The sequence below is a fragment of the Macrobrachium rosenbergii genome, chromosome 52, assembly GCF_040412425.1.
Source record: "Macrobrachium rosenbergii isolate ZJJX-2024 chromosome 52, ASM4041242v1, whole genome shotgun sequence".
NCBI classification, from domain to species: domain Eukaryota; kingdom Metazoa; phylum Arthropoda; class Malacostraca; order Decapoda; family Palaemonidae; genus Macrobrachium; species Macrobrachium rosenbergii.
The window spans coordinates 34835985-34851688 of NC_089792.1; the positions used below are offsets into that span (position 1 = coordinate 34835985).

General features: G+C 50.5%; 1 protein-coding gene across 4 annotated transcripts in view; it reads left to right on the forward strand.

The window, feature by feature from the left end:
• Positions 1-15704, forward strand: part of Ac13E (Adenylyl cyclase 13E) — a 277289-nt gene that overhangs the window by 6128 nt on the left and 255457 nt on the right. The gene's annotated exons all lie outside the window — the stretch shown is intronic.

A 15704-nucleotide genomic window follows, 5' to 3' on the forward strand; every position in this document is an offset into this window, starting at 1 on the left:
GAGCTCAGCCGCCAGAACCAGGTGGTAGGGACCGAATGGTCCCTCCACCAGGAGATAGCAGAATGGCTGTTCGACCTGTGGGGACGCCCAACCATCGATCTATTCGCCACCCGGCACAACAGAAAACTCCAGGTCTTCTGTTCTGTCGTGCCGGACCCATGGGCCGCTGTGGAGGACGCGTTCCAGCACCCATGGGACAACCTCGACGTATACTCCTTTCCCCCGTTCTGTCTGATTCGCCTGAGTGATGATCACTCCGAATCTCAGAATGATTCTGGTGGCACCCAAATGGCCCCAGGCCGTTTGGTATCTGGACCTGCTAGCTGTCCTCTCCGAGGCGCCGAGAGATATTCCCCCCTGGCCCAACCTGCTGCGTCAACCTCGCGTAGAGCGGTTCCACCTGGCAGTGCATTCCCTGTGTCTTCACGGCTGGAGGTTATCCACCATCTCTTGCGAGCAAGAGGCTTTTCGCATCACGCAGCAACAGAGATGGCAGGATACCTCAGACGATCCTCCGCAGCGGTATACCAGGGAAAGTTGTCTGTCTTCTGTGGTTGGTGTCGTCGAAGGGGTATCTCTCCGGTCGGAGCTACTGTTCAGCAGGTCACGGACTTCCTTATCTTCCTTCGCCAAGAGAAGCTTCTCTCCGTTTCAGCTGTAAAAGGCTACCGCACCGCACTCAGCCTAATCTTGCGTCTGAAGGGAGTAGACATCTGCTCCTCTTTCGAGATATCTCTACTAATGAGAAGCCTCGAAAGGTCTTGCCCACCCAGGGATCTCAGGCCTCCTGCGTGGGATGTGACTCTCGTTCTAAGGAGCCTGACTTGTGCACCCTACGAGCCTTTACGAGAGTCGTAAGACAGGGATCTGACTGTCAAGACCATCTTCCTGCTTGCCCTGGCATCGGCAAAGAGAATTGGTGAACTGCACAGACTTTCCTTTGATGTTAAACACTCAAGGGGATGGGGATCAGTTACACTCCATTTCGTCCCGGATTTCATGGCCAAGACTCAGAATCCTTAGGTCCATGACACACGGTTCGAGTCCTTCACAATCCCCTCCCTAAAGGACTTTTGTAGGTATGGAACCAGACGAGATGCTACTGTGTCCTGTTAGAGTGCTGCGGCGCTATCTGAAGAGGACTCGACACCTCCAGCCTGAGTGTTGACAACTCTTTGTTAGTACTGGCTCGACCAAGGAAGAAGTTTCCAAAAACAAGATCTCTTTCTGGCTTCGTGAGACGGTAAGGAGAGCGTATTCTGCTGCTGGAGGAGACAGCACTGGTACACTTTGTCCGAGAGCTCACGAAGTCCATAGCATTGTCCGTCCCTCGTATTCCGGAAGAACATGTCGGTTCTGCAGGTGCTGAAGGCAGGTGTGTAGTCCCAACAGACCACCTTCACCTCCTTCTACCTCCGGGATGTTGCTCACAAGTCCTAGGACACTTTTTCCTTGGGTCCTGTGGTGGCTGTTCAACAAGTTGTGTAGCTTACCCGGCTCCTCTAACAGGACAGGTTGCATCTCGCCTATCAGGTTGATAGAAGCAACCGCACTCCTTCCCCATGCCAGGGTGGTGGGGGAAGGAGACCATGACAATAAGACAAACCCAATGCTTGTGATTGCCTTAATGTCATCCAACTCCAAGCTCTTCTTAGCCTACTTTGCATGAACTGATGATTCCTCTTTCATGCAAAGGGACCCAGAAGTCTGACAATTGATCCCGCATTTCTTACAACCTGATTATTTTGTCAGAGGCAGTTTTCCCTTCCTCGCTGTATTGACCAGGAAGGGAAGACAAGTTGTGGTGAACTCCAGTCAGTTCATGGAGCTTCACTAAGATTCTTCCCTCCAACCAGTGAGTCTTCCTAATGTAAAGGACCGACAGTTTGTATATCTTGTCAGAACAAATCACAATTTTTAAAAGTAAATTGTATTTTTCGTAACTAAAGAAACCTGAGGTCCTTTACATTACATTACATTTCATGCCCACCTCATGCCACCCCTCAAACCCCTCAGTCTGATACCTGGACCAAAAGGCAAATTGGAATGTTTACATCCGGCCAGGCGGTACTCCCACCTCCTGAACGGTAGTTAACTGCCTAACCACCTTGTTCGAAAGGTTCATCGGCTGTTTCCAGCCTACGCTGAAAGTAATTCCTAATGTAAAGGACCTTGGGTTTGTATAGTTAGGAAAAATACAATTTACTTCTAAAAATTTTGATTTTACTTTCAAAAACTGTGATTTTGAAGTTAATCCTCATGCCCTCTGTACCTCCTGCAGGGGACATGATTGTTCTTGTGATTCTACTTGTGCTGAGTGTTGCTCCTGGTCAGCTGAGCAGTGAGTGAAGTTTGAAGGGAGGAAACTGTATCAAAGGAAGGCTGCCAAGGCATCATCTGAGGGTTATTCGCCCCCAACTACGTCCTTGGTTGCCAACCCTTCTTCCTCGTTTCTCTCTCCCGGCAGTCTTCCCCTTCTGGCTGTCTCCTTCGGGAGAGAGCTCTCCTTCATCTTCTTTGCTCGCTTCGTTAAGTTTGGAACGGCGGTGGGGGGGGGATCAGGGCGACCTCTTCTCCGGGGCCTCTCCTCGCTCTGGAGGGGGAAATTTTTCCCCTCGGAGCGAGAGGAGTCTCCCACCACTAACCTCACCTCCTTTTCTCCTTCAGGTATGGTAGTTGAGCATCATCTTGGTAAGCAGGCAACGGACTTGAAAGCAGCTTGGCTCTCCTTGGGTTTTTCAGGCCCTCCGGCCCCGCAGGCCATCCCGTCTCACCTGGTGAGCACTGGTGGTGACCAAAACTGCTCCTACCGCGATAACTATGAAAGTAATGATGGCATCCCAACACGCAGTGGCCCCTGCCTCCGGGTTTCGCCGTGGCCCACCGTCCCATGCTGTACCATCAATGATGGTCACCTCCTCTGTACCCCATATGATGGTTCCTGCCCCTGCTGCTCCTGTGATCTTTGGTGTCCGGGCCACTGTTGCTGCTCCATCTCCCAATAAGTCTAATCCTTCGGGCCAGCCCTAGGAGAGCTGTTAATCAGCTCAGTGGTCTGGTAAAACTAAGGTGTACTTAACTTTTCCATCTGCCCTGGCTTTCCCAGCCGCTCCCGTTGCCGATCCTGCTGTTACCGCTGCTCCTGTTGCCCTGGCTGCCCCAGCTACTCCTGTGATGTCTTCTGCTCCCTCTTGGATGGGGGGAATTGACTGCCATCCTGAAGAAGATGATGAAGTAGTTGTCGAGGAAGAGGTCCCATAAGGTGTCGTCATCGACTTCGTTTTCACCTGCCTTCGTCGTCTGCTGCCTCCTTCCCTTCCTCTTCCGAGGCTCTTCAGCTTAAGAAGAGGAAAGCTACTTCTCCCCCACCCTAAGCAGTCCCTCCATGAGGCTTCTAAGAGTCTTCCTCCCTCCACAGGGGAAGCAGTGGGATCTCTTGTCGGCTCTTCCTGGCCTTCGGGCATGGGAATCTATCACTTACCTAACCAGGGTCTTGTGTTTCAGGAGCCTTTGGTGCGCAGACCTCGATTTGCACTCTTGTAACAGGTCCTAAGAAGTCCGCTTATAAGACTGGTGCTGTGTCGGGTGCTCGACAGAGTCTAGTCCCTCCGAGTGCTCAAGTCTCTAAGAAGTCTTGAGCATACCAAACCAGTGCTGGAGACACTTCTCACCATCACAGTTCAGGCACAGGGCAAGAGAAGGAGTCAAGACATGCAGGTGTCTTGGTTCTTTCTGCTGGCACTACCACCGATGCTCGGCCAGTTTCCCAACCTGGTGTCTCGGTCCCGAGGGTCCAAACACCTAAAGAGACAGAGAGGAGGTCCCATGTCCAGTCTTCTTCTCGCAAGGTTTCGGCCTCGAAGAAGGTTGGGGCGTGCAAGAGGACAACGCAAGTTCTCACCAGCCAGCCGCACGTTTGACCCCTCCCAGCCCCTGATCATGTTTTCACGATCGGCTCAGCTCGGCCAAGTCAAGCCCTCAGCTCGGCTCGCGCGAACCTCTATGCTCTCAGGACAGCGCTTCGCCAAGTCATAGGCGCTCTCTGGACCCACGTTGCAGTCATCACCATGGGTTGATGACCACATGCAGCACGCCCTACCTGCTGGTTCTGCTGGCAGGACAGGTGGGAGTGTCCGATCCTCCTCACCTGTCCCCTCAACCTCCTGGGGTTTTACTGGGAGGCTTGAAACTTACAAGAGGAACTCTGGAGAGTCCTCTCCTCAGAGTTCAACTACAAAGGCCCACATTCCTGGCTCGGTCCTCGGATCAACTCAGTCGTATGCCCGAGCAGTTCAGGATGGATCTAAGGGGCCTGTCGAGGTTCTCCCAGTAGGAGGGAGAACCGCACTCTGGAAGGAATCCAGGGTCGTCTCCCGCAGGATGCGAACACCCCCAAAATACAGAGGACCTTTGCAGAGATCATCGCGCTGATTCATCAGCACAGTGATCTCGGGGAAGGGGCCACATCCTCTTCTGTGGATCATGCTTCGTGCCTCAAAACCTTTGGGGCCCTAAGAAGGAACCAAAGGTTTCGGTGGGGCTGCTGGATATGTGGTTGTTCACAGAATCTAAGGTGGTTGCCTCCTCACGTGCTATTGTTCCTAGAGAGGACTCAGCCTATGGGAGACTATGCAATTTGGAGGTAAACCTGTGGGAAAACCTGGTGCTGAAGAGAAGGGATGCTGTCCTAACTCGGATCGCCAGGTCTGTAGGTTCCGAGTCGGCTGAACCTATTGCTGGTTTCTGCCTCTCTCTTCCCTAGAGAGTTGGTGGATACTGCGGTGGACAAGTGTCGGGCCATAGATAGCGACCGACTTGTCCATCAGGCAGTGGCTAAGACCTCGGGTTCTTTGCACACTTTGGGTCAGGCTAGCAAGCACTTCCTTGGCCCCTTAGAAGACCTAGGCTTCAAAGGGTGCCTGCAGAACACCCAGCCTTTTTCTTCTGCCAGAAAGGGTGTGCAATCACCCCCCTTTCAGCCCACTTTCCAGTCCGGAAAAAGGGGCAAGGGAAGAAGAAGTGGCAATGCCTGGGGCGGCGTTCCCCTCCAGCTACTGCCATTGGGCAACATGTCAGCAGTGCGGAGCTGAGACCTGGATAGTGGATGTCCTTCGGGAGGGATGTCTACTCCCGTTCGAGTCTCGGCCACCCCACACCAACTCTCCGGTCAGTCTCCTAACCTATGCTCCTGGTTTGCCAAAGGATCTCACACTCAGGCAAGAAGTGCAAGCCATGCTGAGCAAGGGTGCTGTGGAAGTCTTGTCGGATTGGTCCCCAGGCTTTTACAGCTGTCTTTCTCGTAGAGAAAGTCTTGGGGCCGTTGGAGACAGGTTATAGGCCTCTCTACCTTGAACTGTTTCATTTGCCAGACTCAGTTCTCAATGGAGATGATGCACTCTGTGCTCGCCTCCTTCAGAGAGAACAACTTCATGCTTGCAGTGGACTTGAAGGATGTGTATTTCCAAATACCCATCCATCTGTCCTCCCACAAGTACCTTCGCTTCATCCTTGGGGAGATGGTGTTCCAGTTCAGGATGCTCTGTTTCAGGCTCTCGACCACTCCTCAGGTGTTCATGCGAGTGTTCAGCCTTGTGTGAGCTTGGACCCATTCACACGGGATACGTCTGTTGAGGTATCTCGACAATTGGCTTGTCCTGGCGAGCTCCCACTCGCAGTTGCTTCAGGACGGATCAGCTCCTTGAGTTTTACCACAAACTAGGGATTGTAGTAAATCTTGAGAAGTCCGATCTCACCCCAAAGCAGAGGATAAAGTACCTGGGTTTGCTGATAGATAAGGTAGCAGCAAGAGTCTTCCCCTCGGACTCTCATATCAGCAGGTTCAGGAAGGCAGCACAGCTGTTCCTGTCTCAACGGGAGCAGCCAGCTTTGTAATGGCAAGTCGTCATCGGTCACCTGTCGTTGTTGGAGAAGGTGTTCCCTCATGGGCAACTTCACCTTCGTTCCCTTCAGTGGAGACTGAAGGAGTACTGGTCCCAGTCTTGAAACCCTCAGTCCTTTCTCATTCCTCTCTCTGGTGGCTAGACGAGAGGAACCTCTTAATAGGAGTATGCCTGCATACTCCCCCTCCAGACTTGCTCCTGTTCACAGATGCATTGACCAAGGGATGGGGCGCACACCTGGAGGAGTTGCTGAATTTGGGAGTGTGGAACCGAGACGACAAGCACCTTCACGACATCATCGTGGAGGTCAAGACGGCCTTCCTAGCCATCCAAGAGTTCCAGGATCAAGTGATGGAACACTCTTTGGTGTTGATGAGTGACAACACCACAGTGGTGGCATATGCCAACAAGCAGGGGAGTCTGTTTCCCTTCCGCTTCACCAGTTAACAATGGAGGTGCACGAGTTTGGGGGGTAGCTCACTTGGTAGGGCCGTCAGCCAGATACATGCCAGGCAAGAGGAATGTAGTGGCAGACATCATGGAGACTTTGTTCGGTCTGTGGGGGCATCCAGTCATAGATCTATTCACCACCTGGCACCACAGAAAACTCCAGGTCTTCTATTCCGTTGTGCAGGACCAGGGCCCGCTGTGGAGTACACTTTTCAGCACCTGTGGGACAATCTTGATGTCTACGCCTTCCCTCCATTTTGTCTGATTCGCAGGGTGATCAGCTAAGTGTTGATCACCCCCAATCTCAGATGATTCTAGTGACTCCCAAATGGCCGCAGGCTGTTTGGTATTCCGACCTGCTAGCTCTGCTCTCCGAGGCACTGAGAGAGATCCTGCCCAACCTTCTGTCAACCCCACGTAGAACAGTAACGCCCATTAGTGCAGTCCCTGTGTTTTGACAGCTGGCAGTCATCCAGCATCTCTTGCGAACAAGAGGCTTTTCACGCTGCACAGCAACAGAGATGGCTGGATGCCTCCGACAGTCCTCTGCAGCGGTATACCAGGGAAAGTGGGCCGTCTTCTGTGTGTGGTGTCTTAGATGGGTTCTCTCTCCGGTTGGAGCTACTATTCAGCAGGTCGCAAACTTCCTCGTCTTTTCGCCGAGAGAAGCTTCTCTCTGTTTCAGCCGTGAAAGGCTATAGGGCCGCACTCAGTCTAGTCTTGCAGCTGAAGGATGTAGACATATCCTCATTGGAGATTTCGCCACTGATAAGCTTTGAAAGGTCTTGCCCACCCAGGTACCTCAGGCCCCCTGCATGGGACGTGACTCGTTTTGAGGAGCCTGACTCATGCACCATACAAGCCTTTATGAGAGTTGTTAGACAGGGATCTGACCCTCAAGACCGTCTTCCTGCTTGCCATGGCATTGATGAATTGGAGAGCTGCATGGACATTCCTTCAGTGTTAAACACTCGAGGGGATGGGCATCAGCTATGCTCAATTTCATCCCGGATTACATAGCAAAGACTCAGAACCCATTGGTCCCTGATGCTAGGTTTGAGTCCTTCACAATCCCTCCCTAGAGGACTTTGTAGACACTCAGGCTGGAGATGACGAGTCCTCTTCGGATAGCACCATAGCACTCTAAAGTAGCATCTCGTCTGGGTCATTACCCAGACGAGATGCTACTTTGTCCTGTCAGAGTGCTACGGTGCTATCTAAAGAGGACTCGTCATCTCCAGCCTGAGTATCAACGACTCTTCGTTAGCACTGGCTCGTCCAAGAAAGAGGTGTTCAAGGGAAGCGTAATCTGCTGCTGGCAAAGACGACACTGGTACCTTCCGCTCAAGAGCTCACGAAGTCAGGGGCATGGGTCCCACCCTTGCGTTCTGGAAGAACCTGTCAGTTCCTTAGGTACTGAAAGTGGGTTTGTGGTCTCAGCAGACCACTTTCACCTTTTTCTATCTTTGGGACATTGCCCACAAGTCCTTGGACACTTTTTTCTTAGGACCGGAGGTGGCTGCCCAACAAGTTGTGTAGCTTTCCCGGCTCCTCTAACAGAACGGTTGCATCTCACTTAAAATGTTCGGTTGTGGATGTAAGAATGACTGCAGGAGTGACTGGCCTCTCCTCCTCCTCCTTCCTTCTCATCCTTCCTATCTTCCTTCAGGCAGAGCGTAGACTCGAGTCATTACATACTGGAGCTGGTGGTTGATGCAGATAAGTATACATTGAGCTTCCGTTCTGCTTTTCCTTCCAGGGTTATAGAAGTAAACCTGCTCCTTCCTCTAGCAAGGGGAGGAAGGTGACCCTGACAATAAGACAAACCCAGTACTTGTATTTCCCTTAACAGTCTCCGACTCTTAAAGGTTCATCTAGCCTATTTTCATATGAGGTTATGTTTTCCTCCCCCTCATGCAAAGATGACCCTGAAGTCTGACAATTGATCATGTGGTGCTACACCCTGATCAGTTTGTCAGAGGCAGGTTTCTCTTCATTGCTCTATTGACCAGGAAGAGAATCCCAGGTGTAGCAAACTCCAGTCAGTTCAAGAGACTCACTCAGATGCCTCCTTCCAACCAGTGAGTCTTCCTAATATAAAGGACCGATGGTTTTAATGTCGTGTGTGAACAAATCACAATTTTTAAAAATAAATTGTTTTATACAAACCTGGGTTCCTTTATATATTTATGCCAACTCATGCCACCCCTCAATCTGATACCTAGGCCGAAAGGCAAATTGGAATATTTACATTTGGGTGGGCAGGACTCCCACCCACCAGATGGTAGTTAACTGCCTGACCACCTTGTTTGAAAGTTCAGTGGCTGTTTCCAGCTTCCCTGTAAGTAATTACTAATGTACAGGACCTCAGATTTGTATAGTTAGGAAAAGTACAATTTACTTTAAAAAAATCACAGTTGTTCTGACACTATATACAAACCGTCTGTCCTTTACAGTAGGAATTACTTTCAGCGTAGGCTGGAAATGGCTGTTGAACTTTTGAACAAGGTGGTTAGTCAGTTAACTACCATCTGGGAGGCAGGAGTACTGCCTGCCCGGATGTAACATTCCAATTTGCTTTTGGCTGGCGTGCGCTGCAAACGTGTAGCTCGCTCTCTGCCCTGACTGCCTTTGAGCTTTTTCCCCGGTGGGATCTTTCTGGTTTTTGTTGATTGATGGTGAATGTGGATAAATCCCATAAGCCCTCCTTCCCCCAGCTTGTGTGTCCTGGGGTGGGAGGTAAGAAATGTAACACTCAGATCTAGTGTTGATTTGGACCCACACGCCCTTTGCCCCACCTGCAGAGGATGTGTGTGTTCATGCACTTCTCCCTGTTCGGAGTGTGTTTCCTGGTTGGCCGAGCAGTGGGCGAAGTTTGAGGGGAGGAGACGATACCGTAGGAAGGCTGGTAAGGCATCGTCCGAGGGTAACGCCCCTGATGACTCCCGTGGTAGCTGATCCGTCATGATCGTTTCTCCCTCCCAGCAAGCTTTCCCTTCTTGCTGCCTCCCCTTCGGGTGAGGACTCCCTTTCCCCTTCCTCATTCGTTTCATCGGGTGTGGAAGGCTGTGGGGGAGCGGACATTCGGGACATCCTCTCTAAGGCCTCTCCTCGCTCCAGGGGTGAACTTTTCCCCCCGGAGCGAGTAGAGGCTCCCGTGTAACCCGACTTTGTCCTCAGGCTTGGGTGTGGAAGCATCGGTTGGTAGCCAGGTACCTGATCTTGCCTCTGCCTGGCTGCACCTGGGTCCTCCTGGTGTTATGTCACTGGAGGGCCTGGTATCCCATTTGTCAGGCGCTCCGGTGACGACCCACGCAGCCACCACATCCACCACCACGACCGTCACCATGACATCATTTGGGAAGCTTCCAGTGATGGTGGCCTTGCACCTGGACACCCAGGTGTCGGCTGCTCCTGCCACGTTCAATTCCATGCCGCTGCCTCCTGGGTTCCTGGCCCCGTTATCTCTGCCGGGCCCCTCGCAGATGGTGACTTCATTGGTCCCATATATGTCCATGCCTGCTCCTGTTGCTGACCCACGCTCGTTCCTGACCATGGTTTTGGCTCCTGGCTACCCAGACTCTTGGCCGGGCCTGGCTTCCCATGTGCCAACCGTGCCTCCAACCCTGACTTCATCTACTGCCTTTCCTGGCTCCCGCACTGCTGCATCTTCCCCGGTAGCTGCTGGCCCAAGCACCGTCTCCGCTAACCGGGTTGCGCCTGTGTCTTCTGCTGCTCCTTCGTGGATGGGGAACCTGACTGCCATCCTGAGGAAGATGACGAAGAAGAAGAAGAGGAGATCGAGAAAAGTGTCGTTTTCATCTTCGTCGTCGTCTGCTACCTCTTCTTCCTCTTATTCCGAGGCTCGCCAGCCAAAGAAGAAGCCTGCCTCTCCCCCCTCCTAAGAAGTCTCGGTGCTAAGGGACTGCCTCCTTCCACAGGGAAGGCAGTGGGATCTCTCGTTGGCTCTTCCCGGTCCACGGACCAGGGAACCGATGTGTTGACCCCCAGGTCAGTGGTATCAGGAGCCAAGGGCATGCAAACCACGGTTTCCACTCCCCTTGCTGCACCGAAGAAGCCTGCTTCTAAGGCCAGCGGACCTGTTTCGGACACTCATCCGCGATCCACTCCGAGTACTTGGGGTCTCTGAAGGAGACCCGAGCACCCCAGTCCGGTACGGGAGAAACCTCTCTCTGTATGGACTTGGGCACAGGAAAGAGAAAGAGTCCAGGCATGCAGGTGCCCCGGCTCTTCCTGCTGGTACTTGTTCGAGTGCCAAGCCAGGTTCCCAGGAAGGTGCGCCGGTCCCCTGGGTCCGGACACCTGGTGAGGTAGAGAAGAGGTCCCCTGCTCAGTCTACCCAAGAGGTTTCAGCCTCAAAGAAGACTGGGGCGCGTCCAGAGGACAGCACAAGTTCTCGCCAGCCAGCCATAGGCTCGTCTCCTCCCAGCCCCCGACCACGTTCGTGTGGCCAGCCTGGCTCGGGCAAGCCGAGTGCGCGGCTCGACTCACATGAGCTGCTCCGCTCTCCTCGGGAGAACGCTTCGCCCAGGCGAAAGCGTTCTCCTCGACCCAGGTTGCCATCACCATCGCGAGCTGGTGACTGTTCCCAGCCCGCTGCTCCTGTTGGTTCTGCCAGCAAGACCAGTGGGAGTGGCTGATCCTCCTCACCTGTCCCCTCTACCTCCTGGGCTCCTCCCAGAGGGCGCTACTCAGACAGGAAGAACTCTGGCAAGTTGTCTCCCCAGAGTTCTACCTTAGCAGTGTACGTGCCTGGCTCGATCCTCGGTTTGGCCAGGCCGCACTCCCGTGTGGTGCAGGATGGATCACGGGGGTCTGCCGAGGTTCTCCCTCCTGCAAGGAGAGTAGATCAGGAGGACCTCACCCTGGAAGGACACGAGGGTCCTCTTCCCCTGGGCGCAGACACCCCTGAGATACAGAGGACGTATGCTGAGGCAATTGTGCTGATTCGTCAGCACAGCGACCTCGGGAAGGGACCACGGCCTTGTCTATGGATCATCCGTAGCACCTCGAATCCTTTTGGGGCACCCAAGAAGGAACCCAAGGCTTCGGTGGGGCTACCGTGGTCCATGCTTGCCGAGGGGGTCCTCAATCAGGTGAATGGTCTTGTCTGGGCAGGACAATTCACTACGTTCGAACTGCTCGGACAAGCTACTTCCCCCTCCTCTGCCTCGTCAGAAGTGTTTCTATATGCCTTCAGAGAGGTCATTGCCGCCTAAACAGGTTGACCCTGACCTGGTTCATCTGGATCTGGGTCTCTCGTAGCAGCAACTTACTGTAGAGAGTATCTCCCCCTCTCAGCAAGAGGCCACAACCCTGGAAGCCACTACCATGGCAGTTTTCCGGGCAGTCTCCCGGTTAGATCTGTGGTCTTTCACTCCCCCTCGATATGAGACCACCTTGATGTGGTGAGGAACTCTTGGACCCAAGGAATTTGTTTCTGGGTTTGAGTCCAAGAGTCTCATATACCATCATATATTATTTTGGATTAAATTTGTGGAATTTTCCACTTTTAATAAAATTCATAGGACCTGATAAATCGGAAAAGATATCGTAGCTGGGAATGGGTTTATACCCAAAGCTAAATAGTCAGACCCGAGAGTTACCAGATTGGTAGCTCAAAGGCGGAACTATTCGTTACGGCTGGACAACGGATTCCAGGGTGGTCTGGTTCTGTGGATAGGACTATCAGCATTCTATCCGGTTTGCCCATAACATGATTAGGGTGGGGATGATTGTATTCTTGTAATACTCTCAGTCCTAGCAAGTGGGTTTGGCTTACACTTGGGCCAATCTAATCATGTTGTGCCATCCCCTTTGGGGTAGGGTAGGGAGTGACATTTGGGAGTCAGTTCTCACTTGTGCCATTGGTGGAAGAATAAAACTCCATGAAAAGCTGATGATATCTTTTTAAGGTTTTCAGGTTTTTTTTTTTTTTCCCTCAAATCTTTATGCTAAGTGAAAATAAAGATTCGAGTACCCCTGGGCCCTTTGATGGTAGTGACTCGGCACAGTTGACGACCGCTGGAACCTCCTGTAACAACCTTTCTTTGGAAAAAACAAAAAAGAATCCAAATGTAATCACACTGGAACCTTATGCTCCAGCGCACAGCAAATCCAAAAGAAGTAAATATCGTCTTGACCCAACCTTGACTCACTTCGACTCCCTCTTTGGGAGTGGAAGTTGGTCAAGGTTTCTAACCATGGAAACAGAACAACAACAAATCTCAGCCCTAAAGTTGGAAAACTTCTTATTAAAAAGACACTCAACGACAGAAATGTCATTTAGACAAATAAAAATGAAGACGTGGCTTATAGAAGCCACAACAAAAAGCCAGTCTGAAGACTATCTATCAATAAAAAGTATCGACGACGTGAATGTAAAAGTAAAGAAGCATGACACTATGAACAGCATTCAGGGTACTATTGTACTTCCTGAAGGTAATGATGAACTGGTTGATAAGAATATGCTGTTAGACTCTTAAAATGAGATATACCAAAGTCCATGATTCTGAGGTATATATAATGCCAAGTAAACAGAATAATAAAGTATTAAGAATTGCAAAAATGAAATTTGAGGGTCAAGATTTTCCTCAAAAAAATAAAAATTTTGGGCCAAAATAGAGAACTGAGACCTTATGTTCCAAAGCCACTACAATGTCAAAATTGTAGTAAATATGGACGCACGAAGAAAGACTGTCGCAATGAACCTGTATGTGCTTATTGTGGATGTGACGAACATGCCACACAATGGAAATGCAGTGAGCCAAAATGTGTAAACTGTGGACAGGATCATCATGCAAGGTCCAAAGAATGTATGTACTACATATGAGGGCCTCAGAACCAGAAGGTTGTAAACGCCACCCCCACCGATTTGGAGTTAGGCATACCAGTAGATGTGACAACGTTTCCTCTGTCTATTTGTGGCATTTTTATGCTATTCAGCCGTTTCAGTGAGGTCGAAATCCCTACTGGAACAGTAGGAATTATCGATTTTAGCTACATAAATGAAAGTGATGTCGCTGAGCTTACAGCCTCATAAAAGCTCAGTTACAACCAGAAGGTTGCATGTGCAGCAGCTCAGAGCGAGCCAATGAGAGCGCCCGTCACTAAATGGGTATTCATTTCTAGGCCAATCAGCATTTTCCCGCATAAGGGGCTCGTAAGTGTCGGCCAATCACCTTGCAGTTTACATCTCCACTATTGTTTACATTCCCAGTCTAGTGATTTTCGTGGCGAAATTGAATGTCCGTAGTGTTGATTTTTTTTTTTTTTTATTATTATTATCCCTTATTTAGCGCCATTATGTCTTCCTCTGGCAGTGAAAGTGATCACTGTGATGTCGTGCAACGGCCAAGAGGAAGAAAAAGGACAAGGAATGAAATGTCATGGAAAAAAAATAGTGTTAAGTTACTGCACGATGCAGGCCAAGAATATGTTTCTCGGTGTACAGACAAACCCGTGCCTGCACGTAATGTAGGCCAGCCGTGTCGTGATGGTTGCTTTAGCAGGCTTGGTAGGCCTGTAGTGGAGGCTTTATTCAATGGGTTTTATGGTATGGGAGATTATGATAAGCAAACTGCTTACATTCAGTCGTTGGTTACGACCAACCCAGTTAAAAGGCGTCGTGTTCCGATTGGAGAGGAGCCCCCACGTAAAGGGAAAACGTATGCTTATTGTGTCAAGTATGATAATGTTATGCATAAAGTAAGAAAGGTTTTCTTTCCATTTTTGCCATTACTGATAAGCGTGTGATTACCGCATTGAAAAAGGAAACAATGACAGGCACACCGGTCAGTGATCAACGTGGAAAGCATACCCCTGCTAACAAACTCAGTGATCGTGGGCATGTTTTAATAAAGGAACGTGTTGACAGTGTGCCGAAGGTGTCGTCTCATTACGCGAGCAAGATCAGCTGATAGGAAATGTTTCAGTACCGAATTGAACATGACTATTTTGTACCAGCTGTATCGTGATTGGATGACTGAAAATTATCCAGGTGATGAGAAGGTGAAAGAAAGTTTTTACCGTAATGCTGTTAATGTAAAGTTTAACGTTGGTTTTCCACAACAGGTGTTCAGTGAGACCGAAGATGCCTTCCCAGACCTTATGAAGGACACCCTTTGGATTCAAGGCCCAGATCTCTTTTACAAACCAGATGAAGACCTTGAAAGATAGTGCTGCCAGTGAAGATGTCATCAGTGGTCTTGAGGAGCAGCTGGCTGAGCATAGGACCCTTGGAAATCAGGGCCAAGACTTTATTGCACGTTTTAAGGGCGGGCCCTTTGACAATGATGGCACCTTGGCACTGTGTTTTGATTTACAGCAGACTCTTCCTACCCCTAAATTGGCTCACGGTGCTGCTTACTACCTGGTAAACTGTGGACCTTCAACTTTTGTGTGACGAACATGCGTTCTAATGTCTCCACAATGTTTGTCTGGGATGAAGTCACAGGTAAAAGGGGAAGTAATGACATAGCAAGCTGTCTTCTTAAGTATTTGGATCTGCATCACGATGCAGATGAACAGACCCAACTGTTTCTCCTGTCAGATAACTGTTCAGGACAAAATAAGAATGTGAATGTGTCCCTCTTGCTGCTAAAGCTGATTCATGACAAGAAATTCTTCAACATCCAACATCACTTCCTAGTGCCTGGGCACTCCTACATGCCATGTGATCGGCACTTCGGCAATATTGAGCAGAAGTTGCGCAAGTATGCAACTATCGAGATGCGGGACGATTATATTCGCCTCATCAGGGATGCCACCCATGAAGGCTTTAAGGTTATTGCCATGCAAAGGGAGGATTTTCTCGACTTCGATGTTCTGCAGTACCACATCACCAAAAGAACCCCCCAGAGGCACAACCTTCAGCAACTCGAGGATCGTGAAATACAACTGCAGTTACAGGGAGGGGTACCAAGTCAAGGACACCTACAGCAGTGACGAGGCATTCGAAAAAGTGCGACTGCAGAAGGGAAAGCAGTGCTTCAGCCGTGATGTATTCAATCTTAGCAAAGTGCCATTAACCCCCAGGTACCAGGGCCCTATTAAGATGAAGCCTGTGAAAGTTAAAGAGCTGAAGGAGCTCCTTCCGTATGTTAGTGCTGGTGCCAGGGCACGGTATTATGATGCCCTTGTTGCCGAACAGGAAGCCTTGCAGCAAGAGGGACCAGGGGCAGGGGAAGAAGATGAAGGTGAGGGTGACCCGGAGGACAATCTGCTAGATTATGACGATTAGTCCCCCACCCTCCCCACCTCCCCTTATTTTCAAGTTCTTTAGCAGGTGTACAGTATTTTCATGGTGAGTACAGATTAAAATATTTTTTTTAT